The 26201-nt window shown below is 34.3% G+C and overlaps 1 protein-coding gene across 7 annotated transcripts in view; it reads left to right on the forward strand.

Moving 5' to 3' along the window:
* Nucleotides 1-26201, forward strand: part of LOC106884484 (activated Cdc42 kinase-like) — a 244007-nt gene that overhangs the window by 55185 nt on the left and 162621 nt on the right. The window contains exon 1 of one of the 7 annotated variants that reach the window (XM_052972234.1): nt 20143-20295. The exons of the other annotated variants lie outside the window; for them this stretch is intronic. The gene's annotated coding sequence lies outside the window, so the exon portion shown is untranslated. Of the gene's footprint in view, nt 1-20142; nt 20296-26201 lie in introns of those variants that run through there. 7 annotated transcript variants of the gene reach the window in all.

Raw genomic sequence — 26201 nt, forward strand, 5'->3', positions numbered from 1 at the left:
GAGCCTGCTGAAAATACAGACTGGGTTCCAATATTGCGATATCTTTAGTCACTATCAGGAGATGAACTTACAACACCTTTAAGTAGCTCCTGCAATTCCTTGTCTATGTGAGGCAAAGCATCTCTGATCTTTATTTCATTTGTCATGCTGTCTTTAAAAGTGTTAATTAAATTCTATAATCTTGAAAATATATTATGATGGAATCTGAGCAATATTGGTAATGAATTTAATCAGAATTGCTCCATTGTTTAATACATTCCCAAACTCTGTTGTTTATTGTCTAATTAGGAGATTGTGTGCTGGCAGGAAGGCAGAAAGAGTGAATGTTTTCAATGAAAATCTGTTAATTTTGTTGGAATCCTCCATTCCTCATCCCTTATTGTTTTTTGATTACTTTAAACTCACCTCCCTTTACAAGCTATGTGTCAGGGAAACAAAAATATTACTGTTATGGACAGAAGAATCCTTTCATCAATTAACATATTTTCAAGCGACTGTCATCATTGCACGTTATCAATTGACCCCTTCTCTTATTTCCTCTACAGCACTGACTAAGTTTCCTTCCTACCAGCATTTATCTCTGGCTTTTACAGTTGCCTTATTACACACAGGTACTCCATTCATAAGTTACCAGGGCTAATAGTAAAATTGCACTCAATAAGCATTTCAATGTCTATTTCAATATCTCCATATTTTCCTTTGTGTGAGTATTGCTATTGGTTACATTATTTATACTGCATCGAATCCCCACTGACCCTCTTCCTTCCCCATACTTTTTTTGAAAGTGGAACAAAGCTACCTTCCTATTCCCAAGAGTTTCTCATTGATCAATAGTTTCAGAATTGTGAAAGGTGTTTGATATTAATCAGTAATTTGATTAACGATGATTGTAGTGCTCAGTGAATAATATTTTTGTACTTCTCTGCTGGATTACTTACTATGAAAAGATAGTAGTAATAGCAGTAGTGGTGAGGCAGACATATATGCTTGTCTGTCTGTCTGTCTATATACATATATATATATATATATATATATATATATATATATATATATATATATATATATATACATATGTGTTGTTGTACTTGGGGATGGCCATATTGCCAGTTTATATATTCAATGTTGAAGCATTGATTTTTATTGTGTTGTTTCTTGTTTTTGTTTTTCTCCTTTCAGTGTAAAGTATCAAGGCGTGTAAGTTGTCTATGTTTGTCATGTACTTTAATAAATCTGTTAATTACTTCACTGATTGGCTTAATGTAGAAAAATATTTTCTTTTGCACTCTTCCTTTGAATTATGAAATTATTTATTGACATAGGAACTTAATGGAACTGTTTGTGTTGATTAGAAAATAGTTATTAGAAAACAATTGATTAATTATTAGTGTTTATGTTGGGTATTTTGTATGTCTGTTCCTGTTGGTGACAGCCTAAAAATTTGCATACAAGTCACAGTTGCCTTGCATTTATTGGTGGTAAAAAAAGAAATGCTCCCAGTACCAGTTGTTCATGTTTTGGTATTGGCTTCATGGGTATTTCCAAATTTTCTGTATTCATTATGAAATTATCTACAACTTCACTGAATAACACACTGCAACTCCTCAACTGAGTGTCTTCTATAAATACTACAACAGCCTCTGTACTTTGGAATGAGTTGCTCACCACCTGTGCCAAACTCTTCTAGGTGCAGTTGTCTCATTCCTTCTTGGAACCTATGCTATGTCCCCTCCCTTCCTCACTCCACTTTTATGGATCACTATGTCTGAGGGAGAATTGAGAATTATAGATGATTTGGGGAGGAAGGATTTGACATAGCATCATCATCATCATCATCATCATCGTTTAACGTCCGCTTTCCATGCTAGCATGGGTTGGACGGTTTGACTGAGGACTGGTGCAACCGGATGGCTACACCAGGCTCCAATCTAATCTGGCAGAGTTTCTACAGCTGGATGCCCTTCCTAACGCCAACCACTCAGAGAGTGTAGTGGGTGCAGTTAATGAATATCTGTGTATGTGTTTGTGTTTTGGAGCTCTGGCTCCTGAGAAAATAAATATTTTCTTCAATTTTTTTTTCTTTATATATAGTGTAAAAACTAGATCAATCCATAGACATTATGGCAGTCTTCACAAGTTTTGGTAAAGTCATCAACACCAGGGAATATGTATCTATTAGTCTAGTGACTTGTGATTAATTTATCCCCTATTGGTGGTGATGGTGGGAGTGGTAATGATTTTGATAATGAGCATTCAGTTGGTTGATAAACTGAATTACTTATCCATGAATTAACATGTATCTGGTTGAGTATTCCACTGACGAGTGTTTCCTTAACTCAGTCCAAATCAGAATGACACTGTGTGTGACATGACTGTACCTTTTAAATTGCAGCAACAGTTCACTTAATGGGCTTCAATACAGTTTATGTCTGTCCTAATTACACTCTCAAGGCTGAGACTATGGTAAAAGACTCTTGCTCAAACTGTCACTGTGAGAACAGGCCCAGGATCTTATGGCTCTGTAGTGAACCTCTTGACCACTTGGCCATGTCTACATCTAGTGTCGTTTAATATCCAGTGATAGTTATTGAAGGATAAATTGTCATTTTACTGATCTTTTTCCAAAGTACAACCTGACTTTTATAAATTTATATAAATATGTATAAATATATATGTTCATATGAAAGTAATGATCTCCATGTGTGTGTGGTAACATGGTGAGCTGCTTTGTTTCTCAACTTATCCCTCAGTGGATCTGTTTTTCCTTTTTTCTTGTCTCAATTCAGTGCTTAATACCATCTTAGCACTTCACTCATCCATAATATAAACAAAAGTGGGAAGTGTACTTTCAACCTAAGTCAACAATCTGCTGGCACTATAATATTGACTGGGGTAAAACGGGTTTTAATAAAAGGTTTGTTTAAGGGTTTTCTTTTTGTTCTTTAAGTTTCTTGTTGCCAATATTTTGATTTTTTGGCATTGATTAATATTGTCAGTTTTATGCCAATTTAAATGTTTTCTTTGTACAACATTTCTTATCTCTTTATGACATTTTTCTAATTAGTGTTAAACATTCATTTTGTTCTTGTTATTTACACTCAGACATTAGCACTTTTCCTTCTTTTTATTTTTATATTTAATATATAAAAAATGGTTTGAAGACCTATTTCATTTATAAGTCTATCTTTTGATATTCTAAGTGTTGTTTGTTTATGGAATAATCCTATAACAAGTGACTTATTTGGAATTGCTTCTCCTCTGTCTAGTTAACACAATCTTAAATTAACAAATACAGCTGGGTTGTTTTTTGTTATTAAATTTATACTTTGTTTGTTGTTGTTATAGTTTTGACTCTAGAATGGGTTTATTGGTTTGTATTTTTTCTTAGATATCCTGTTGTTTAGTTCCAGGTCAGTTCTGATTGAAGAATACCTGTGATGAAAAATGTTCCCACCTTAACCACCCACCCCGTTTTTGGTTGCTATTTTTAGTAAACTGAATGACTGCATAGAGGCTTTCGTATTGTAAATATTGTGCCCCCCTCCCCGGATCTGGTTTGGTTCTGTAAACATCTGCTCAAAGGCATTCCAACAATGACTATCCACCCTTTTTGTTTCTTTTCTCAGACGTAGTGTACCCTGCACTACATTATTCAGTTTGTTCTAGCTTTAAGACAGGAGGATGAGATTTGAAAAAGAGTTAGTTGCTATTTCTAGCAGGTTGAGTAACCCTAGAGAGGCTGGTTCCCTTACTTGTTTGGCTTGTAAATGTCAAGTTTTGCTGATAAGGGGATCAGCTGGAAGATAACCAGTTATCAGGACATAAAGTTACCCTCATGCACGTTGAAGATATTTCCTAGTTAAACTTTAAATAGATATTGAAACCAAAACCCTTAATGTGTAGATGTTGTAATTCTGTGATGTTCCACCTTCTTAATGAGATTAATTTTGATAGCTAATGAGTCGCTATATTGATGATGTATTGATGTATATAAAGACTTTGAAATGACTCTCTCACTAATTACTATTAAATGTAAAATCAGTCGATTGCTTATTGAAATCAGTTCAATAAACGGCTATGTTTATATGGTACACATGGCTTTAAGGTATTTTTTCTTTGTTAATTAGATTCATTTAAAATGTAAACTCATTCACATCCAGTAAGTACTTCTTCCTTGATCATGATAGTTAAGTGCATCTGTCAATCCCTAATTTGAGCATTATAGATGCTAATATTAACAGGTTAATAAAGGTGTTAATATTGGGGTGGGGAGAGTTTGATTTTCAAAGTAGCTCAGCTTGTTAGTCTTTCCTTGGTTGAAGTAAATCATTAAAGAGAATGACTACCTCATCAAAGTCCACTTAATGACTAATTAAATTTCAGAATGAAAAGTTGGTAGATGCTTAAATGACTGTGGTATTATCTTGTCATCATTGTTGTCCTTTTGTGTTTGTCTTTCTTTGGTGACATGGCTTTGTACAGATTTATCCCAGCAGAGTGTCTCACCAATTAGTCATAGCCTTTGTCATCAGATGATCACACAGCAATAGAAAGATTGTCATTTCCTGTTGTATATGCCATACATTTTGGCATGGATTTTACAGCAGGATGTCCCTTTTTATTACCAGCCTCTTCACCTTATGGCCTGGTGTATTTTAACATACCAGTGACTCCTTGGAGGTTCTCTATTATGACTCTAGACTCTCCTCTTCTTTGTATTAGCTTTTATTCAGTGACTGATCTTATAAACAAGCCTGTGTCTTGTGAAGTCCACATCTTTCTTTTTTGCCAATCACTTTACAGTAAGCATTTCATTATATTACTGCTCTTGGGGAGATTAGCTTTCAGAATTTAAAGAATAAATGGTTTAAGTAAAAGCCCATCTCTTTTAATTCCATTTCTAAATTATATATTCTTTGTTTCAATCTTGTAGACTTTGATATTTTAATATAAAAGTTAAATTTTGTAAACAGATTCTTGTTGGCTACTAAAATGTATAACATGTGTATTTCTTTGCCAAAAATATTAAAGTGTATGTTACAAGTCAACATATCCCCTAGCTTTTAGTCTTCATCTTTGATGCATGCATGAGACATGCATTTAATGCTTTATTAAATATTTCCAAATTGATACTCAAAATTCTTGTATGCTTTCATACACCCATTATGAAAAGCTTTAAGTTTTGTCTTTGACTCTGTAATTTTGTTTACTACATTTCAAAAATCATTTTTTAATCTCAACAATGGTTCTTCCATTGTCATCATCATCATCATCATTTAACGTCCGCTTTCCATGCTAGCATGGGTTGGACGATTTGACTGAGGATTAGTGAACCAGATGGCTACACCAGGCTCCAATCTGATTTGGCAGAGTTTCTACAGCTGGATGCCCTTCCTAATGCCAACCACTGAGAGTGTAGTGGGTGCTTTTACGTGCCACTGGCACGAAGGCCAGTCAGGCGGTACTGGCAACAGCCACGCTCAAAATGGTGTATTTTACGTGCAACCTGCACAGGAGCCAGCCCAGCGGCACTGGCAACGATCTCGCTTGAATGTCTTTACATGTGCCAGAAAGGCGACGCTGGGCACAGGTACCATCACGATGTAGTTGTTATATTTGTTACTTATCATGTGTGCACTTTTTCTGTAAACTGCTTTATGCAAATATGTCATTGAATTTTCTAGACTTCTTAGGTACAATCAGATCGTTTTTCTATCAGTGCTTTATATATGTTTATATATGTATTGTGCGAAGGTTTTACTTTCTATTGCCATTTCTTAAGGATACAATATTTATACCTTTTATTGAATTTACATACATATTTATTGTTGTTATTGTGAAAGGCTGACTGAGTGCACTGACTTTGATTGGTCATTGAAGTGTTAAATGTGAGAATAAAAAAAAAAAGGGAGGATGAGTTTTTTTTTTTTTTAAATACTATTATGGTGATTTTTGTGAAGTCTTTATAGAAAGAATTAGTTTTTTAACTTGTATGTCAAGAAAATCTGTTTTTGTTGTTGGCTTTGTTTCCTGTTTGACTTTTGTGTACTTGATATCTGGATGGATAAAATTGAGTATTTTGAATTTTGTTACAAAGGCCATCTTCAGATAGAACTAATTCTATTATTGTATATCAAGCTACTCTTAGCACCTGTCATAGATCTGAGGTAATATATTTACGTTTGTGAATACATCATCTAGGACATTTACTGAGGAGAAGTGTTCGTGTTAAAAACCAGTGGGAAGTGGCACATTACATACATTAATCAATGTTTAGCCTATTGATATGATGTCATCAACGTTTGTGCTTAGTTCTTCTGGATCATTTGCTGTGAACTAGATATGTCTTTCTCCAACTCAATTTCTCAACAGAAATTATATACTCTTTGTACTCTGTTTATAAGTTGATCATTCTAACTTGTTTTCGTTTCTTTGTTTTCATGTTTTGTAAGCTGGAACTAGTCATAAAGCAGGACTCCACTTAAGTTGTTCCACTACCATGATATTCAATATTTTCACATACTGACAGCATTAAATGAAACGTCTTGAGGTAGTATTCCTGGCTGGATCACCTCACCTTGTGCCAACCTTTATTTCATGTAAAGTACTTTAATTCAGTGGTCTATAAATATTAAACTACTGAGCTATGGCACGTAAACAAACATCACTGTTACCCAATGTCAATCAAAATACAGAGAAAGAGAAAGAGGGGGAGAGAGAGTGTTGTTTAATATCTGGTGTACTTTGGATAAAGACATATTCTTGAGATATTGTTTCGTAACTGGATGCTCCACTGTCATTAACCCTTAAGCCTATTTTTGAAATAAGGGATTTTTATTCCAGTTGGTTTTGAAACAATAACAACAACAAGAATGTGGAGTTTTTAAGGTCGCTTTAAATTTTTTGATATTTGAAATATTAAACTGTTCTGTCGGGTGAGGAAGGTTTGTGGGATTTTCAGAGTTGTGGTCCCATATAACCAGAATTGGAATAACTAGATTTAACTTGGCACAACATTGCTGATTATCAGTTAAGTATTACATGAATCCGCCCCCCCCCCCCTCCACATAGGAATTTAGTTTCATTGTGATATTAGGGCTCAGTTTGGGCTTATTTAGGATGACAACTCAACTGACCTCTTTTCATGATCCATATAGACCCCCACCCCGTGAAGCTTTAATTTCACTGTAAGACTATATCTAATATGAGAGGAAGAGAGCGATTGGTGGCTGTGCATAGGATGGGAGAGGCAGCAGAAAGAGCCTCTTGCCGATTGTGGAGCAAGAGGAGTTAAGCTGGAAGCCAGGGGGAGATGAAAGACAAGACTTCACCAGCTCTGCTGACCCATCATTGGGAGGTTGTTATGGTTTAGGGTTGAAAAACCCAATGATTGTTGGATACCATTTGATGACATCAATTCCTTCTGGTTAAAGATCCTTTCACTTTGGTGAGTGGAAAAGATGCACCTTCTTCCAGGTGTTATTAATAACTATCTGTCTATCTATCTATCTATCTCTATATCTATCTATTAATCTCTATATCTATCTACACACAGACACACACACACACACACACACACACACACACACACACACACACACACACACACACACACACACACACACACACACACACACACACACACACACACACACACACATATAACTGCCTATGTGTATACATTCCTAAACCCATGCTGTTCTGGTACTATAGCAATTAAAATACTAAATGGTTGAGTTGCTTTCTAGACAAGTTACTCAACTTGAGCTATAATATAATGGATTGTCCTGTTAAAATGCCTTCATTTATGTCAGAAAGATTAATGACATATTTTCATTCTTCTCCCCAATCTTTCTCCTTCTCCCTGATTCATTTAGTTTCTCTTTTCTTCTTCTCCTTCCTCTTTGCCTCTTTTCTCTACATACTTTGAAGTCTTACAATGATGGACATGAAAGATTAACTTCAAAGCAATATCTAGATGGTAATATGATGAAACTTTCACGCATTATAGTTGGTTTTTGTGTTTATCATTTTTAATAACAGAAAGTGAAAAAAGAAAAGCAAACAAATTGTGTTTGATATAAAAATGAATGTTCTTATTAGAATTTTTGTTTTCTTTTTTCACTTATTATCATCACTTATCAGATTAGTCTGGTTTTTAAGATATTAATTTTGAGATTTTGTTAAGCGAGTTCATTCCCACATTAACCAAAAGTAAAACTATATGATATTCATTGTATTTCTGTTATTCTCCATCCACTGAATCCTGTTTCTTTTCTAAAGTCTGGGCAATTAATCTGTCCATTATTATTATGATTATTAAATGTTTCCCATTCTTGTATGGGTCAGACAGAATTGTATGAGGCAGATTTTTTCCAGCTGGGTACCTTTTCCTGTTGCCAATCCTCCCTTGTTTCCAAACAAGGTAATATTTCCCCATGGCTAGACATGTTTTTCACCGTAGATTGGAAATGAATGAACAATATCACTTGTATGGTGGTGATGATTGTTTATAACTGTCACATGATATCAAGACAAGGCTACCCCCCCCCCCATGCACAACAAGCTTCTATTGGTGTATGTCTACCAAATTCACTCACTAGACTTTGGCTGGCCCACAGCTATAGTAGAAGACATTTGCCCAAGGTGCTCCACAGTGGAACTGAATCTGAGCCCACATGGTTGGGGAGCAAGATTGTTACCCACACATGTTGAAATGTTTCCCAGTGACGCACTCAAACTAATATTGTTAGATGTCAATGCTTTCCTCATTAAAACTTATTCTTTCTAATAATCTGATGTCTTGTATAAATCTGTGCCATGCTTGGTTGGCGACATTGGTAATATTTATTATTTTAACATCCTTAAAATTAAACAAATAAATATAATAAATACAAAGGCTGTTTTCTTATGTAATTACTTTTAATTAAATATTTACCTCTTCTATGATAATGTTTTAGCATTCCTTTTAAACTGCTATTTTTTTCATGTTGCTCTTTTGCTTGGAACTAAGCAAACTATTGAGTCCATAGTTATTTGGTTCAAGGGGTGAAGGATTATCCAGTAATCTCAAGTTTAACTGTCAAGTCTTTTGCAATGTTTACCTTGAAAACCAGTACATCATCAGTGCAGTCTGAATGGCAGTTTTATGACAGGAAGGCACAGAAGTGTTCTTTTCAAACTGGAGTAAATTGCTGATGGCAGATATTTTTAATAGGATTCACTTAGAAATAATGGATGAGCTCATAACAGTTTGTTGAGGCCCTCTTGGAGATTTAGTAGCAATGTGATAATGATGTTTCTAATGCTACAGTTGTCCTATTACTGTTTACACCAGGAGGGGAATATTTTTAAGACTAGGGGTGAGTTGTGATTAAACATTTGTGGGGTTGTATCTGTGGTGAGAAAAATAATGAATCTTCAATTTTACAAATTCACAGATGTGCAGCTTATATGAAATATTGCTGTTTTAAAGGCTTAAACTAGTTTTCTTTTTTTTTTTTGTATGGATTTTTGTGACCTTGTTAATGGACAATTTTAAATTTGAGTAGAGTGAAATTTCACTCACTAGTGGGGCAGGGGGATTTCTACTTCTGATCTGAAGAGTTTATCATTCTTATCTCCACATTGGTTTCACTTAATGTTGGTTGGCATCATCTTTGCAGGAATCTGACTGCTTAAAAAGAAAAAAACCCAAAAAAAACCATTGAAACAAAGAGGTGTTGAGAAATTTGTTATGCAGTGGAGTCTGCCCTATTTTGAAATATATTCTGTGTCATTGTTTATTATTATTATTATTATTATTATTATTATTATTATTATTATTATTATTATTATTAGTTTCTTCAGACAGCTGTTAAGTATAAAATTGATATATCCAGCCAGAAATAACACATTGCTGGCTTCATTCTATTAGTGCAGTGGTAGGAGGATAAATAACTGTTTAGCCATTGTTGCCAGGCCTACTGCAAACGTTTTATAGTCCCTTCTGTTTGATTGCAGTTCATGGGAATATTTAATACTAACTTAGAAGAGTAACATATGTTCTATAGCTAAACACAGACCTCGACAACACCCACAATACCACCAGCCTAATCGATAAAATAGATTTGGAATGAAGTTTCTTATTTATATATTCTTATTTTTGGTTTCTTATTTCAGTTTGACATTTTAAAATTAAATAATATATCAAGAATTAAAATAGATCTCAGTTCAGCCATGCCTGTAGGATTGAGAACTTTTGTCTCATAACAACATTTTTATTTTTTCATACATTTAGTCAAGAGCGAAGGCAGTGTTTTGACATGTTTCAGGTCTTCCAACAATAGTGGGGCAGAGGGAGGGAAGGAAGATATCCTCAAAACCTGGCTTAGATGCTTGCAATAGGGTAGACACTGCTTAAGGCACCCAAGTGGTGCTAAGTGGTGGTGGTGGTGGTGGTGGTGGTGGTGGTGGTGGTGGTGGTGATATAAAACTGGGTGATATGGGTTAAGTCTGTCATCTAAGTAAGTCATGGTAGAATTGAGAACTAAGAAACACAAAAGGCCTCAACAAATACCACAAGGCTTCTAGTCTGGTGTTCTTACAGTTCTGATAATCTGCCATCTTAGATTGTACTTTATTGATCTTGAAAGGGTGAAGGGCACAAATGACCTCAATGGGATTTAAACTTTGAATGTAGTACCTTGGTTAAGTCAATCAGTACCATTCACTGGAATTTGGTATATAGAAACTGCAGGAAACCTGCTGTGTGTATGTGTGTGTGTGTGTGTGTGTAAATCTGTGTTAATGCTTATATTCCATGCTTGTGGACTGCTCCAGTGGTGCTGATGTTGATATTTATTACTGACTGCTCTGTGTTTTTGACGATTTATAGAGTAAACAATCCCTTAAATGAAAAATAAGTTAGGCTTCACCACAAGAAGAGCTTCCGGCCACAAAATCTTGCTTTAAATAATTCTCTATCCCAACCTTTGCTGGCTTGGATAAACAGACATTAAACAGACAAATTTGGTCTTTTAATACTGTGCTTTTATCTAATTATATAAGATATCATGACTGATATTTTAAGAATCAAATATTGGACTCTGAATTAACCAAAAAGGGAAAATAAATAATAAAAATACTTGAATTTCCAGAGGCAAACTGAATAAAGGTAGTTTTTTTTTTTTATTCTGGTATTGCTCAAATATGCCACTCCTCACCAGCCTTTGTTGTTAAAATACAACATCCATGTGTTACTTGGTCTACCTCTATTTTTTATGAGGAAACTTTATTATTTTTATTTTACCTGTGAAATGTTAGTTTTTTTTTTTTTCTATTAGCAGCACATCCTATCAAATTTGATATCTTTTGTGTTGAAACAATGAACTCATCCTATTTAGAACTAATGGGGGAGGGGACTATTTTAATAGTTTTGCAGGGTCTTCCATTTGGAAGTCGTTACACACACCTGATTCTCTTGGCCTACTGAAAAAAAGTTCTCGTCTCCTACCTTTCTGCAGGAGAATAACTCCCAGTCTGAGCCTGGATGGTGTGGCATAACAGACATTAAATGAGCACGCATGTGCACACACACTTTCAGTAAGTAATGATTGAAATGAAAACACAAAAAAGCCATAACAGAATGTCTACAAACTGATGTTAGTTTAATAATTACTGTAATTAGTAAGGAATGTTATAAGTGAGATTTGAAAATACTGTTGCCAAGTAATTATAAAAACAAAAGACGAATATGCTTCGCATTGATTAATTTTTAACTGTTTCCAGTAAAGTTGATTTCCTTGTTCGTAATAAGAAAATGATTTGAATTGCATTACATGGGTGTGGAAAAGAGATGTGTGTATATATATATATATATATGAGAGAGAGAGAGAGAGAGAGAGAGAGAACAGCTCCCACTTATAACATCGATAACTTTCCTGGTTTAGTTTTTCATTTCTGTTTAGTGTTAATCCTGTAAATAGATATTGATAAATACAAGTGAACATACATTTCCCCCGCGCTCGCCCACAGGCATGCATGCACACAGGCACACTCCTGCATGCACGCACACACACATGTTGGTGGCTACAAAGGAGTATTGACTTTTGTTGTTGAGTCATCAGAAATAGGTAGCCTGTGTGCATGTGAGAATGGATAAATTCACTCACCAACAGTGAAAGCTACTCGTTTCTCTCAGTAGTTTACATCTTCAACTATAGAAATCAACCCAACAATGGGCTAAGCATTTATTGATTTGGGATACAAACTTTTAGCTTGTTCTTTCTATATGTTTGGTTAGCATTTAAAGCCATTCTCTACGTTATTGAATGCTCTTTTAAGAGGCACCGGTGTTGGCTTGCATTTATAAAGCTGTACCTTAGAATTCTATAATGAGCAAGTCAGCTTAATTAGTTCAGTTTGAACTCTCTCTCTCTCTCTCTCTCTCTCTTCAGATGTAGCAATTGATATCATATCTTTGAATAACCATTAAAAATATTTCAAATATTACCATGGCAACTGAATTAAGGATTCTAAAATAACTCTTTAAAGCAGTATTGCTTGATTGCTAAGACAAACTGGCATTGATATCCCGAAGATCTATGGTACCATGATAGCCAGTTATATGCATGTTTGGCATAAAATAACTTTCAAACACAAGATTCTCACTGAACTAGAGTCAATTTTTCTAACTGTTCCATCTGTCTGTAGAATTGTTAGGTGGAATGTTTCATAGCTTGAAGCTTATGTTAATGAATCTCTGTTTAAGATGGTCTTCTTCCTTTTCTAATTGAGCCAGTTTCATCATTGAAGTTATTTCTTCATTCAGTTGTTAAAATAGTTGTTTTCTAGTACAGCTGGTAGTAACATTTATATCTTAGTGAAGTGAGGAAAAAAAAGTTATTTCAATAAAAACAAGACTGAGTTGAAATATCATAGAATGATTTATAACCTGAAACATTTTACATGTCTAAATAAAGTGGGGTAAGTTGTTATAAACATCATATTTCTGTATTTACATTATCTTGTAAGTTTGGGTGTTGCTATATTCCTAAATGTATTTACAGTGTTTCAAACTAATTCTGAACTAAAACATTTTAATGTCCATTGGTTTAGTGAATAAGTAAATTACTGTCCTTAATTAAAGATACTGAGTTCCAATGTAATCTGGGACCATCAATATCTACTTATACAGGATTAAGACAACTGATAGGTAAAACTAATCACAATGAAAATGTTACGTAGACCTCCTCCTCCTGTCTGCTTTCCAGGCTGGCATGGGTTGGCGTAGCTGTCACAGTTTATGCACATTAAAGATAAAGTAATAAGTCCAGGAAATTGTAATCTTTATTTAAATTGACTGTTTGGTAGATACCAAATCCACTCAAGGCTTTGATTGACCTGTGGCTTTAGTAGAAGATGCTTGTCCAAGGTGCTGTGCAGTGGGACTGAACCCCAAAACCATGTTGTTGGGAAGTGAATTACTTAATCATACAGCCACATACATCTGCACTTGCAACATGGTCTTTAAAAGTCATTTAGGATAATTAGTGTAATTAAACTATAAAAAAGAACAAAAAACTATATATAAACCGCTAAAATCAGTTTATAAAATGAGAAAATAATTATCTGAGCTGTTTTCCAATGGTATCATATCTCCATGGTATCTAAGATATAGTGCACCACGTACATGTTTGTGAGTAATCCTATCTTAGATATTATATTGCACGATATGTTCGTGGGCAGCCATGTCTGCTGGCAAGTTTGTAATTCATCTGAAATGTATGCATACATACATGCATGCATGCACATGTAGACAGTCATGCATGCATGTACACATGCACTCATTCAATAAATTGTAAGTTCCAAAAAGGGTAGGTACTTAGACCGGAATATACAGGAGAGATGATACTATGTATATAAATGATGATTCTCTGAGGATTATATACACAAATAAAATAGAAATGATTTATAAAAATGATCCTTTAATTCCTTGGATAAATAAATAAATAAATATTACATTAATGAGAAAATACTCATTAAATAGTTTCCAACAGAAAACTGCACCCAATCACTGCTTTAAAAGGATCACTGTGTCTATAGACGGACACAATTGTAATAGAAGTGGTTGGATTACAAAAGATTGTATAAATAAGTAGGTTTATACTTAAAGTGGATATTCGAGTTCAATATTTTCAGTTGTCGTTAATGCAAATATTAACTGCAGTATATTTAATAATAATACAAACACTAAATATATGGTATGGATATTGCAATCAATATTGTAGACGTATGAGTAATGTGTAGGTTTTGTTGTAACAGACTACTAAGTACTCAGAAACTTGTATAAATTGGAAATTCAATGAGTTCTTAGTTTCTGGCTATGTGCTTAAGAAGTTCACTTCCCAATCACATGGTTTCAGGTTCAGTCCCACTGTGTGGCACCTTGGGCAAGTGTTTTCTATTAATGAAAGCCTTGTGAGTAGATTTGTAAGATGGAATCTGAAAAAAACCCATTGTGTGTGTGTGTGTGTGTGTGTGTGTCTCTCTCTCTCTCTCTCTCTCTCTCTCTCTCTCTCTCTCTCTCTCTCTCTCTCGCTCTCTCGCTCTCTACATCACATAATAGTTGTAAAAGAGCACCATTGTTATACAAAGCAGCGCTGTCCATCTTCAATCTTCTGTGAAAACATGTTAAGCCACAGGAAAATATTACCTTTGCTTGGAAATAGGTGAAGATTGGTGACAAGAAGGGCAACCGATCATAGAAAACCTGCCTCACAGAATTCCATGTGAACATAAAAAAACAATGATAACTCTGTTTGTAAATACTATTTCTTAAGGCATTAATTTGTGAGTTGTATCCATCTGGGTAAAGCATTTAAGTCTACTTACCTCAGTTTCAGATTTTCTGGAAGAAAGTCAACTGTCATAAATTAAGTATTTCCTTGGAAGAGTTTGTCTGTATAACAAAAGGCTTAAAAAGAAATTTTTAAGTGGAGTTAAACTTTGGTTGTTGAAATCTTTAAAATAATAATAATAGTAATAATTATAATAGTAATGAGCTTATTGTTTGCAGTGGTCAGGTGCACTACAGCTGATTGGTAAAGATTAAAAGAGGGGATAGAAGCAACAATAAGTAAAGAAAGACAATAATAAAAATGAGAAATACATACGTAGTACACAGAATAGAACACAGAAAGACACAGAAGTGACAATGTAAAAGCCAGGAAGAGGAAAAGGTTCATAGGCATAGCAGTAGAAGTGTTGGGCAATTTTGGGAAGCACTGACAGTTAACAACAGATGTGGATGGTAATTTTTTCATAGATTTTAGTCAAAGAGGCTAAATCTAAACATTGACAGCCTAAATCAAATTTGCAAGGTTTCATTAAATTTCCATTTTCATTTATCATTAGGTCAAATATATATATCATTAGGTCAAATCATTAGGTCACACACACACACACACACACACACACACACACACAGGAAGATAGAGGTGTAGGTGTGTTTCACAGCAGAATGTTTTCTGGTGTTCCTTTGAATGGGTAATCTGTCAGGAAGATTTCTGTATTGTTGATCAAACATGAAATGGAAGAACAGGTGATCATTATGAAAACACCTCCCCACTCTCCCTCACACACACACACACACACACGCACTTGTGTTGATAAGGAGTTGCTTTGCTGTAAAATTTCCACCCCCAATTATACATGCCCTGCTACCCATATTTGTTGCACTTTTGTGATGGTGCAGGTGATATCGTGGCAGATGTGCTTGGTTAGACGCCTGAAAACTAAAACTATTCAAGCAAGAAAAATATGGGTGTTTAACGCCATCACCATTATCTTCACTAATATCATTGTCAGCATAATTATTATTTTAAATGTTACTTGATGACAGTTTTACATAAACAGTAATTACCATTCCTGTGTGTCAACTATATTAGTGTCATTTTACCACAAAAATATGAAGTTTGTCCATGTAAAAGGAAAAGCGACAACAAACAAGACATGATTGCAGGGTCCACTTTAGTGAGAAATCTGTACTAATACCTTCTTTTATATGCATGTAAGTTTGCTGTGTGTGTGTGTGTGTATGTGTGTGTGTGTGTGTGTGTGTGTGTGTGTGTGTGTGTGTGTGTGTGTGTGTGTGTGTGTGTGTTTATACATGCATGTACATGTACACATGAACCATCTATTTATAGGTCAGTCATGAGTTTATATACATGTAAAATTATTGTGTGTGCATGCATTTTATTGTTTATATTTATGACCTTGTCAGAGGTGGAAGAGCATCAGGCTTGACCATTTTTGGAGTCTCTAAGATTGGTAGAAGTGAGACAGGAAGTGATTCTCAGATTTGAGACTCCACTAAAGGTGTTATGTATGAGCCAAACTCAGCAAGACTCCTACTATTTTGAAAATAGCATCAGTGAATCTGGGAATGTCTGTTAACTGTAAAGGGCTCACTTTATGCCACAAGATTGGAGCAGAACACTGGACTTTTTTTTTTAATAAATCATTGCCTGAGGATATTTCTTCTGGTATATATGAAGTTGTGACTTTTGATCGAAAGCATTCCACTCATGGCTATCCATCCTCGGTGTGATCTTCCATCTTTTAAGAAAGTAGGGTGCAATTTAAGGAAGAGGTAGTTCCTATTTTTAACAGATTGGGCTCGTTGGTTAGCATTCTGCCCCTCATTGACATATATTATTTCTGGTTATATATATATTGATAATATATGGTTGTAACTTCATGTTTCGCTGCTTAAATGTTGAGTACCCCCTGATGTGCAGCACATGTGTAAATTACTATGGCTTGATCTATGTAATTGCATCATCATCAGTTGCTACATCACTCAAAAGTCATTGGTTATTAGCTTCTTCCTTGTCAACAATGTTCTTCATAACTGTTTATTTCCCCAGAATCCTGTCAACATTTTCAAAAGCAACTTCATCTCCTTTCACCCCATAGTACCACCATTAATACACTTGGCCTTCACTAATCTCATTAAAATCTATTGATTCTATATTTGTCTTTGCTGGTTTTACGTCTGTCTTGCTTTACTAAAATTATTTCTCTCATCTCCCTGTGTCTTTTATTGTTGTGTTGTTGTTGCTGTTATTATTGTTGTTTAACCCAGCTCAGTCTTAATTGAGTAGGCATGTAGTCAGACATTCCATCCATGACCATCTCTTTATTTTTACCCGGCATTGTGTATCTAGGATTACATTGCCCAATGTTTTTCCCCCCTTTTTTGAAACTGCTGAAGAATTGTTCAGAATTGTTCCAATGGAACTTAAGTCAATGACCACCTGGATTATCTACACCTGGATTATCTACAATTTGCTGGAAGTGACTTTTCTGAACATTGTTAGATTCCTCATGAGAAAGTCTTGAGCTGTTTGGAATATATTCCTGATAAAGCTGATATGGCACTAATGCCATGTAGATGATGGTTTTTGAATCTCGTTCTAACTGGATCATCATCATCTGAAGTATGTTCTTGTGATATTTCATAACACTTAACTGAAAACCACTCACTCATTGGCAATACCTTTCATTCTTTCTTTCTGTCTTCCCTTTTTTTCTTCCTGTAAATTAGTCAGAAGAGGAGGGGCAATGCCCATGACCTTTGGAGTCCATATTCCTCTCAGACTGGTGAAATTGATGCAAGTTGGAATAACTGCAGGAAAACATTCTGTGGGGAGTCTTCCTGTCAGTCTTTCTTCCTTCCTATCCAACCAGCCAGCCAGCCACTCCTATCCTTGAATGTAAGGAGGTTTTGTGCAGCAACCGTTTTATCCTTTAGGGATCCCAAATTCAAACGTTAAAGAATAATCATAAACTGTGCTTTTTTTCTAAAAACCAAATTGAAAAACAAAAAATGTTTAACGACACATTTTGCATAATTTTTAAATTTTTTAAAGTTAATTTTTGCATTTAGTCCATCTTTTTATTCATTTATTTATCACATTTTTGAAATTTCCTTCTGGGAGGAAAATGCTTATATGGCTTTGTTTGTGTAACCTGCTGTGTATCGCACTTTTATTAATAGCTCCACCATTTAAGATTTGCTGTTCGCTCTTTCTTCTGTACCATCTGCTTTTATCAGGAATGATAATCTTTCAGGCCTTAGAGTCTTCAGTTTTATAAATGGCAAAAGGCTGACGGAATGGCAGAAACAGTGCTTTGCACTTCTTTATTTAGCTTTTTTCTTTTTTCTTTTTTAAACCATTTTGAGATCAAATTGTGCCAGTCAACTTGGTGTTTCAAATGTCTAGAGTTGGGTTGAGTCAGATTCATTTGATAAACTACATACTGAATTTATTCAATTGACTACAGCCTTCCTACAAAATTGTTAGCTTTGTACAAATTTTATGAACCACCACCACCATCATCATCATCATTATTATTTAGGGTAGCAAGCTTGCAGAATTGCTAGTGTTGAACAGAATAGCATGTGGTATTTTTTGTAACTCTTTGCAGTTCTGGTTTCAAATCTTTCATGGTTAACTTTGCCATTCACCCTTTTGGGGTTAGTAACATGAAATATCAGTCAAGTACTGGGAATTGATGGCATTGACTAATCCCTCCCCTTAAAATTGCTGACCTTGAAGATAAATCAGAAACCATTATTCTGCTGAGGTCAGCTTTACCTTTCATCTTTCGGGAGTTGATGGAATAAGTACCAGTTGCGCACTGGGGTCAATGTAATCGACTAATCCCGTCCCCCAAAATTTCAGGCTTTGTGCCTATAGTAGAAAGGATTATTATCATTGTAGTTGTTCTTTGCTCAGCTGTTCACCCCTTATTTTTCAAGCACCTTTTGGAGTATTTGAACTGTTCAAGCTATGCTGTTTTCTGCAAGTGCTCTACCTGTATTGTAATCCCTGTTTGTTCAATATACTTCTCAAGATCTTTAATTACTGTTCTTGGCTACCACCTTTTTTCAGCGATCAGCCTGCTAAACCTTTATTTTCTTTGTCAGTCCTATCTACAACATCTCTGTGGAACTGTCCATGCATTCTTTCTTCTATCCACCTATTTTCAGTAGCCTCCACCTTCAAATACTTTCTACTATTTTTTCATCTTTGTAATCTTCAATTTTGTTCAGACCTGACTTTCTTACTTCCAGCAATAGTAGGTCTGAGGACATTTTTTAGGTACCATGGTATATTGTTTTCCACTGCTTCAATGCTGTCTTTGCACCCCATCAGTCCTCCTCCCTCTCCTCTTTTTCTTGGTACATACAGTCTGTCTGTGTTACTCTTTGGATGAAATACCTTATATCTAGTCAATAACTTTCTTGTCTGTTGGTCTAAGCTGTTTAGCTCTTCTGTTGTGCATGCAATTACCCCTAAATCAAAGTACAAGGCCAGCAATTTTGTTGGGATAGGCATGACTGATACTTTATTTATGGAGCTCTTTTAAAAGGATGAAAGGCAAAGATGACCTTAATAATTTTAGAAAATAGAAACTTTTGTGTCCACCTATGTAGAAGTTGTGACAATGCTATTGAAAGATCTGTCAACTGTCAAACAGCAACAACAACAAGCTGCAATATTACAGCAAAGGAAATAAAATGACAGTTTTTACTCCTCCTGTATCCCAAAGATAATGCCAGATGCTTGTTTCTAACAACTACAGGAGGATGTAATTAGCTTTCCATCAGCCAAATTATTCATTTGGTTTCCTGCATTTAGCTTGAGAGAAGGGAACCCAAAATACCCCCACTTTATCAGCTCCTCTTTTTTGTCTTCTTTTTTTCTCCCTTTTTTTTATTTTTAATCCCACCCCAACTTTCCTTTTGTACTCACACAAACATTTGTGGATATGTATGTGTGTGTGAGAGAGAGAGAGAAAGTGTGTGTGTGTGTGTGTGTGTGTTTGCTGTACTGTTCTGTTTTCCTCTTTGCTGTTTCTACTTCACTTGCCCATCTCTCACTTCTTTCTGCTGTAGGTGCTGCTTCTAACCTAGCAGTACAACATCTCTCTCTCTCTCTCTCTCTCTCTCTCTCTGCCTTCTCCTCCTGATAAGCTTTCCTCCTTTGCTCTTGTGTGTCAGTTGTGGAAGTGTGTGTGTGTGTGTATATATGTATATATATATTTATATTTATATGTATATATTTATACATATATATATATATATATATGTAAAATGTAATCTCGGTGGGTTGGGGAATGGGTGTTGTGCTGTGAAGGTTTCTTCCCATCCTTCACTTGCCACATTTCTGTTGTTTTCATGGTTGGTAATCTACATGTCCCAAGGCTACAAAGACACAGTTTGAACACAACACTGGCTTCTCTCAGGTTTGTCTATCTTTTTAAGTATATTTATTCCACATCACTCACCCCACCCAAATTACTACCTGTTTATGTATGTGTGTGTGTGGGGGGGGGCTTTATTTTGGTTTTATGTCACATTTGTAAACAAACTTATTATTTTTTTTATTTAGTTTACTTCCTTGTTTTGGAAAGTTATCAGTTAAAAAAGGTAGAAAATCTCATATTTAGCAGCAGATGGCAGAAGTGGAAGGGTGAAGGATGAAGTGGCTTGTGATGTTTAGTTACACTTCTTTATATTCTGAGTTCAAAACCTGTCAGCGTCAACTTCCTTTTCCATCCTTTTTAAGGAATCAAGTACCTGTCAGATATTGGAGTTCTTGTAATTGACTGTTTCTCTTTAGCCCTCAATATTTGAGGCCCTGTGCCGGTGTCGAGGCCCTGTGCCGGTGTCGAGGCCCTGTGCCAGAGTCAAGGCCCCATGCCAGAATTGAGGCCACATGCATGTGTCAAGGGCTTGTGCTTATATTAAAAATCATCATTGTGTTAGAAATTTATCCTTTTGCAATGCTTAATTGCCATTCTCAAAGTTTAAGCTATTTCTATGAATATATAATTTTGTATTTTAATTAAAAATTATATTTTCAAGAAGTGAACTTGATAAAATGTTTTTAGTTATCTTTTGATGAAAATTAATTGGTTATATTCTTGATTAAACTGTTGCTGGCTATTTCAGTGACTGGTGGTGGTGGTGGTGGTGGAGTTCACTTCTCTAAACTTCAGTTTAAAGAAACCTTTTAATTAAATTGAGAATGCATGGCTGTTGTTTAAGCAACTGAAATGTCACTTTTTTTCTTTTTTTTTTTAAATCTCGGTTGTCTTTCATAAAATGTTGGGTTATTCTAAAGCTTTGTGTATTTTTTAACATGGGTGTGGTTCCATAATTTTGACAACTCAAGAAAACCATTGGTTAGGTTAGATTATCTTAAATCTAATGTTATTTCTTTAAATCTCTAATCTTGTTATACTTTTGTGATGGATTAAACAAAAACAGAATTTCACTGCAGACATTTAGTATAATAATATTTAAATAATTAAGTTAAATTTAATTCTTGGATTAATTGAAGAATAAACATTTGAAAATAGTATAATGATTATGTGAAAAAGATTTTTTAAAATGAGTACCTGGTGAGAACAGAATGAAATAACAACCGGGTCTTTTACTCAGTGAGTAACTTCTAATTTTTGAGGATTCTATTTCCATCTACACACTCTGTTTAAAACAAATACCCGAAGACTTCACAACCAACTGGAAATTTAGAAGTTTTCTGATGGGAGTGATGGTGGTGGGGGTAATTTTTAAATTTCAATTTTTGTTATTTTTCTTTTAAGGGAAAATATAAAAGACATCTTTCTATCTCAAATGATAACATTCCCATTCTATCAATCTTTATAATTTACATTACACATTGGAAAGTCAGTTGTTGGTTAAAAAAGAACAATCCCTCAAAAGTTAATATTAAATAATAACCCTCTTTGCCTGGGACTGAATTATCTTTTAAGGTCACAAATGTTCAACTATTGTTTCATCCATACAAAGTTTGCTGTCATGTTTTGGTTGTTTAACCCTTTTGTGACTGTATCTTTGTTTTAAATACACTGCTTGTGTTGCATTTAATTTTGAAAATATTGAATAATTTTGTAAAATAACTTTGTCATTATTAAGCTGTTGTTTGAACATAAATTGACATGAAATTTTGAGGGAAGGTTTTAATTTTGATCACTTTAAAATGGAATTTGTTACCATGAACAAAAAGCAGTTTCAGGCAGGTTGGTATTAAAAGGGTTAATTTGTAGCCATTACAGAATATTTGTAGTTTCAAGGTGTCTTTCACTCCAGTCTTATTTACATTGGAAATATTCACTGACATATTTCTTTTCGGCAGTTGTCAAATAAAAGTGGTAAGATGATGATAAAACTAAGATTTCAGTATTTTAAAATTTTGTAGCCCCATTACATATATATCTTTGTATTGAGTGAGGTGTGGTACTTTACAGATCTGTGTTATATTACTTACTTTATATATATCTTTATATTGTGATGAGTGAAGTATACTTCACTCAGCAGTGTCTTGCTTATATTGCATTGTGGTGTGTTTACAGTTGCACTTTACAAAGTTCAAAATCTAAAAGTTATTGTTGGGAGATTTTGGAAAGCATTTGATTAAGGGTAAAAGGTATTTACAAGTTGTGATCCCCTATTAGAGTAACTGTAGACATTTCCCAGTCATTTATTATCTAAATCTCTTCTTGATTAGTCGGCAAATATTATTTGGAATGCTTGATAGCTTTCTTGAGAAGGAAGTATTTTACTAAAGATATCAATCCTGTGTGTGTGTGTGTGTTTTTTTTTTTTTATTAGGAGAACAGTAATTAAAAAGCCTTGTCAGATTTTGATTTGGTAATTATTTCTTAAAATGACTTTGTTATTGATATTACTTTAAAAGTCTGTATGATTGACTCTATTAGACAATTGTTTTGTTTGATTTTTCCGAGACAAGGAAATATCAAAATAAAACAGTGATATATTCAAACCAGTGTCCTTATCTTGGTTGTTGTAGTCAAAACAGTTCAGCCACTCCACTTCGAGTGTCCGTCATGTTTGGTAACATTCTGAGAGTTTCAAACTACACTCTTTATTAAATCCACCTGGTAAATTATTCTCATTCCATTGTCCAGGAATTCTCTTGTATGAGTTATCCTCCTACTTGTGATGTAGCTTGCTTATAGTGTGTGTGTGTGTGTGTGTGTGTGTGCGCATGTGTGTATTGTTTTGATAATGTTTAGATTTTCTCATTCTGCTCATTTCCGGTATCAAACTGAGAATTGTCTCTGAAGACTTGCTGACCAAACTGATGTCTAAAGTTGGAACTCCAAGGCCTCACCCTCTTTTTGTATGTCTGACCAGACTGGGAAGTTTTTCACCAAGGCACTGATTGGAGTAAAGGTTTTTAGAAAGACCTGCAATTACCAGTGCATGCAAATCTTCCTCTCTCCATGCCAATATTATTGTTCAAGAGAAAGCCAGGGGCTTGGCACCATTGTCATCACAGACATTGTTAGAAGTATCTAATGTTGTTGTTTCTGTAATTTTGAAACCTTATTGTTATCTGGGGGCTAAATAAAAAAAAAAAATGTTTAAAATACATGGGGTCATATTAAAGTACACTAGATAACCTTGAACAAAGCAGATATACACTGCACTATTTTTGATGCTTGGAAAGAAATTAATAGGTAGACAACCTTATTATCAATGTTTTAAAGATGAAATTATATTAACACCTTCTGTTGATCAGCTGTAGTTTTTGTTACACATTAGAAGGTATCAGTGTGCATCAAATATTTTATTAACGATTTTTTTATTGTTGAAGTCACTGCTATTAATTGCTTCCTCTCAAAACTGCAATGTAGAATTATGAAATATAAATAGATTAATTGCAGTATTTTTAATCTAGTTGCTGTTGCTATTGAATCTCTGTGTTTATGTACAATTATTATTTAATCCAGTCATTGAAAAGTTTTGTATAACTGTTATGAAAACATTGTCATATTTGATTGGTTATTGCTCAGCCAATGAGAAACAGTATGGCTTCTCTGACAGTTGAGCTATCCTAAGGTTTTTTTTACTAGAATCTTTCTTTACTCATTCTTATTTCTAATGTAGTGGATGGGTGGGTGATTTTACAAACAGAACTTATATCATGACAGAATCCTATAGTTCCCTGTTCTTGATTTGTCTTATTGTCTTTTCTGTCAGAAATAGAAGCCATAGTAAATATTTTTTTTTCTTTCAAAAAGCTGTTTTGCTCTGAATTAAGAAATCACATAATAATAATAATAATAATAATAATAATAATAACAATGGTTTAAAATTTTGGCATAAGGCCAGCAAGTTCAGGGGAGGGGGTAAATCAATTCCATTGACCCTAGTGATCAACTGGTACTTATTTTATTGACCCTGATAGGATAAAAGGCAAAATCAGCCTTGACAGAATTTGAACCTGCAAGATACAGATGGATGAAATGCCGTTAACCATTTTGCCTGGTGTGCTAACGATTCTGCCACCTCACCGCCTTCATAATAATGATAATAAACAAGGATTAAAATCAAAATTACCTCTATAGGAGATTCCAGTTTTTTTCTTTTCTTTTCTTTTTTTTGGTAACTTTTAAAATTCAAAACACAAAAACAAACTTATTTGTTTTTTTTTTCTCTTCTTTATTACAACCATTTGTTGTTTTGTAGTTTTTAGTTATGATAAATATAAAATTGAAATGTTTTAACTGTCAAAGCAATGTTAGTGACATGTGACTGTTCCATTTTACTGTATTTATTTTTAATTTGGTTATTTCTGCAATTTACTTTCAGAAACCATTTAATTCTATTTTGATGACCTTGGACACTACCATATGGAGAGACTAAATTGTTTTCCATCTTTTTTTAAACACTGTATATTGTTCTTTCTCATAAGTTCATTCCCACCACCACCACCACCTCTGTTCATGTCTTTGCTCTATGTTTATTGTTTCCTGTAATTATTCTTCATAGGAATGGCTCACCAGAGTCTTTCTGTTTTGTTTTATCTTCTAATAGCTTCTTATTTATACCCCCACTTCCTTTGTTTTTTGTGTGTGTGATTCACAAGTATTTTTTGTTCTCTTTGACTGTTTCTTGGATCTCAGTCCTAAATTGTTGAAGGATTTCTTTTTACATCAATTTACATGAGGAGAGATATCAACTTTTTTTTTGTGATTTGAAAAAATATTAATAGATATTTTCTATTTTAAGCCTTTCTTGACTGTATTCCTAATACACACATCATAGGTTTCGACTGAATTCAAAAATAATCAAGGATTTGAAGGAATTTAGGAAGTGAACGTTTTGGAATGTCACTTAACAAAAGGATTTTACATAAACTTATGAGGGGAAGGTTTAATTTAAATATGAACATTTTAATACGAGAGCTCTTTGTATCAGAGCACCATAGGCAGTCTCAATTGGATTGATATCAAATGGTTTAATGGATATGAAAGTGTTCTGTTATACAATACTATAAAAATTAGCCACACAATTTGAGTTAGAAAATCTTCTGCATTAGGTTTTGTTGTATGGAATTTTGATTCAAAAACACTTTGAATCCAGACATAGTTTCTTATGAAATTAAGAGAACAAAACAAAATCTTTTATTGTATTTTCTACTAAATCTGAGGCTCTCTTTAATCTGAGAGTTTCCTGTGGTATGGTTAAATTCTTCTTTAGCAAAGAAACATATAATTAGCATTAATACTGGTTTCAAATTTTGGCACAGGGCCAGCAATTTTGGTTACATTGACCCCAGCATTCAACTGGTACTTATTCTATCAACCCCAAAGGGAAGAAAGGCAAAGTTGACCTCGGTGGAATTTGAACTAAGAATGTGAAGATAGATGAAATGTTGCTTAACAATTTGCCCGGCTTGTTAATGATTCTGCTAGCTCACTGCCTTCTAATTGGTATTAATATTATGCATAAAGAACAACTGAAGTAAAAGCAATGAAAGGATATGCATCAGTAATTCTTTTTATAAAAAGCAAATTCTCAGAAATGTGACCAGTGACCTGGTTTAATTTCCTCTACATCCTGTTGCCACAAAAAGTAAGCAACATTTCTGTGAGGAAACTATTGCAATCAATAAATATGATCTTAAAAAATATTAACAAAAAAAAAAAATTCTCAAAAAGCAAGAAAGAAAAACAACTTGATGGAAAGTAGAGCAGGTCATTACAAAATGTGTTTATTTTTTTATTACCTATTCCCACTTCTCTTGATTCCACTCCCTCTCTCAACTAAGGCTCTTTCTCTTGCAAGTTACTTGGCAACTCTGTTGGTGCTG

Source organism: Octopus bimaculoides, chromosome 12, assembly GCF_001194135.2.
Source record: "Octopus bimaculoides isolate UCB-OBI-ISO-001 chromosome 12, ASM119413v2, whole genome shotgun sequence".
Lineage (NCBI taxonomy): Eukaryota > Metazoa > Mollusca > Cephalopoda > Octopoda > Octopodidae > Octopus > Octopus bimaculoides.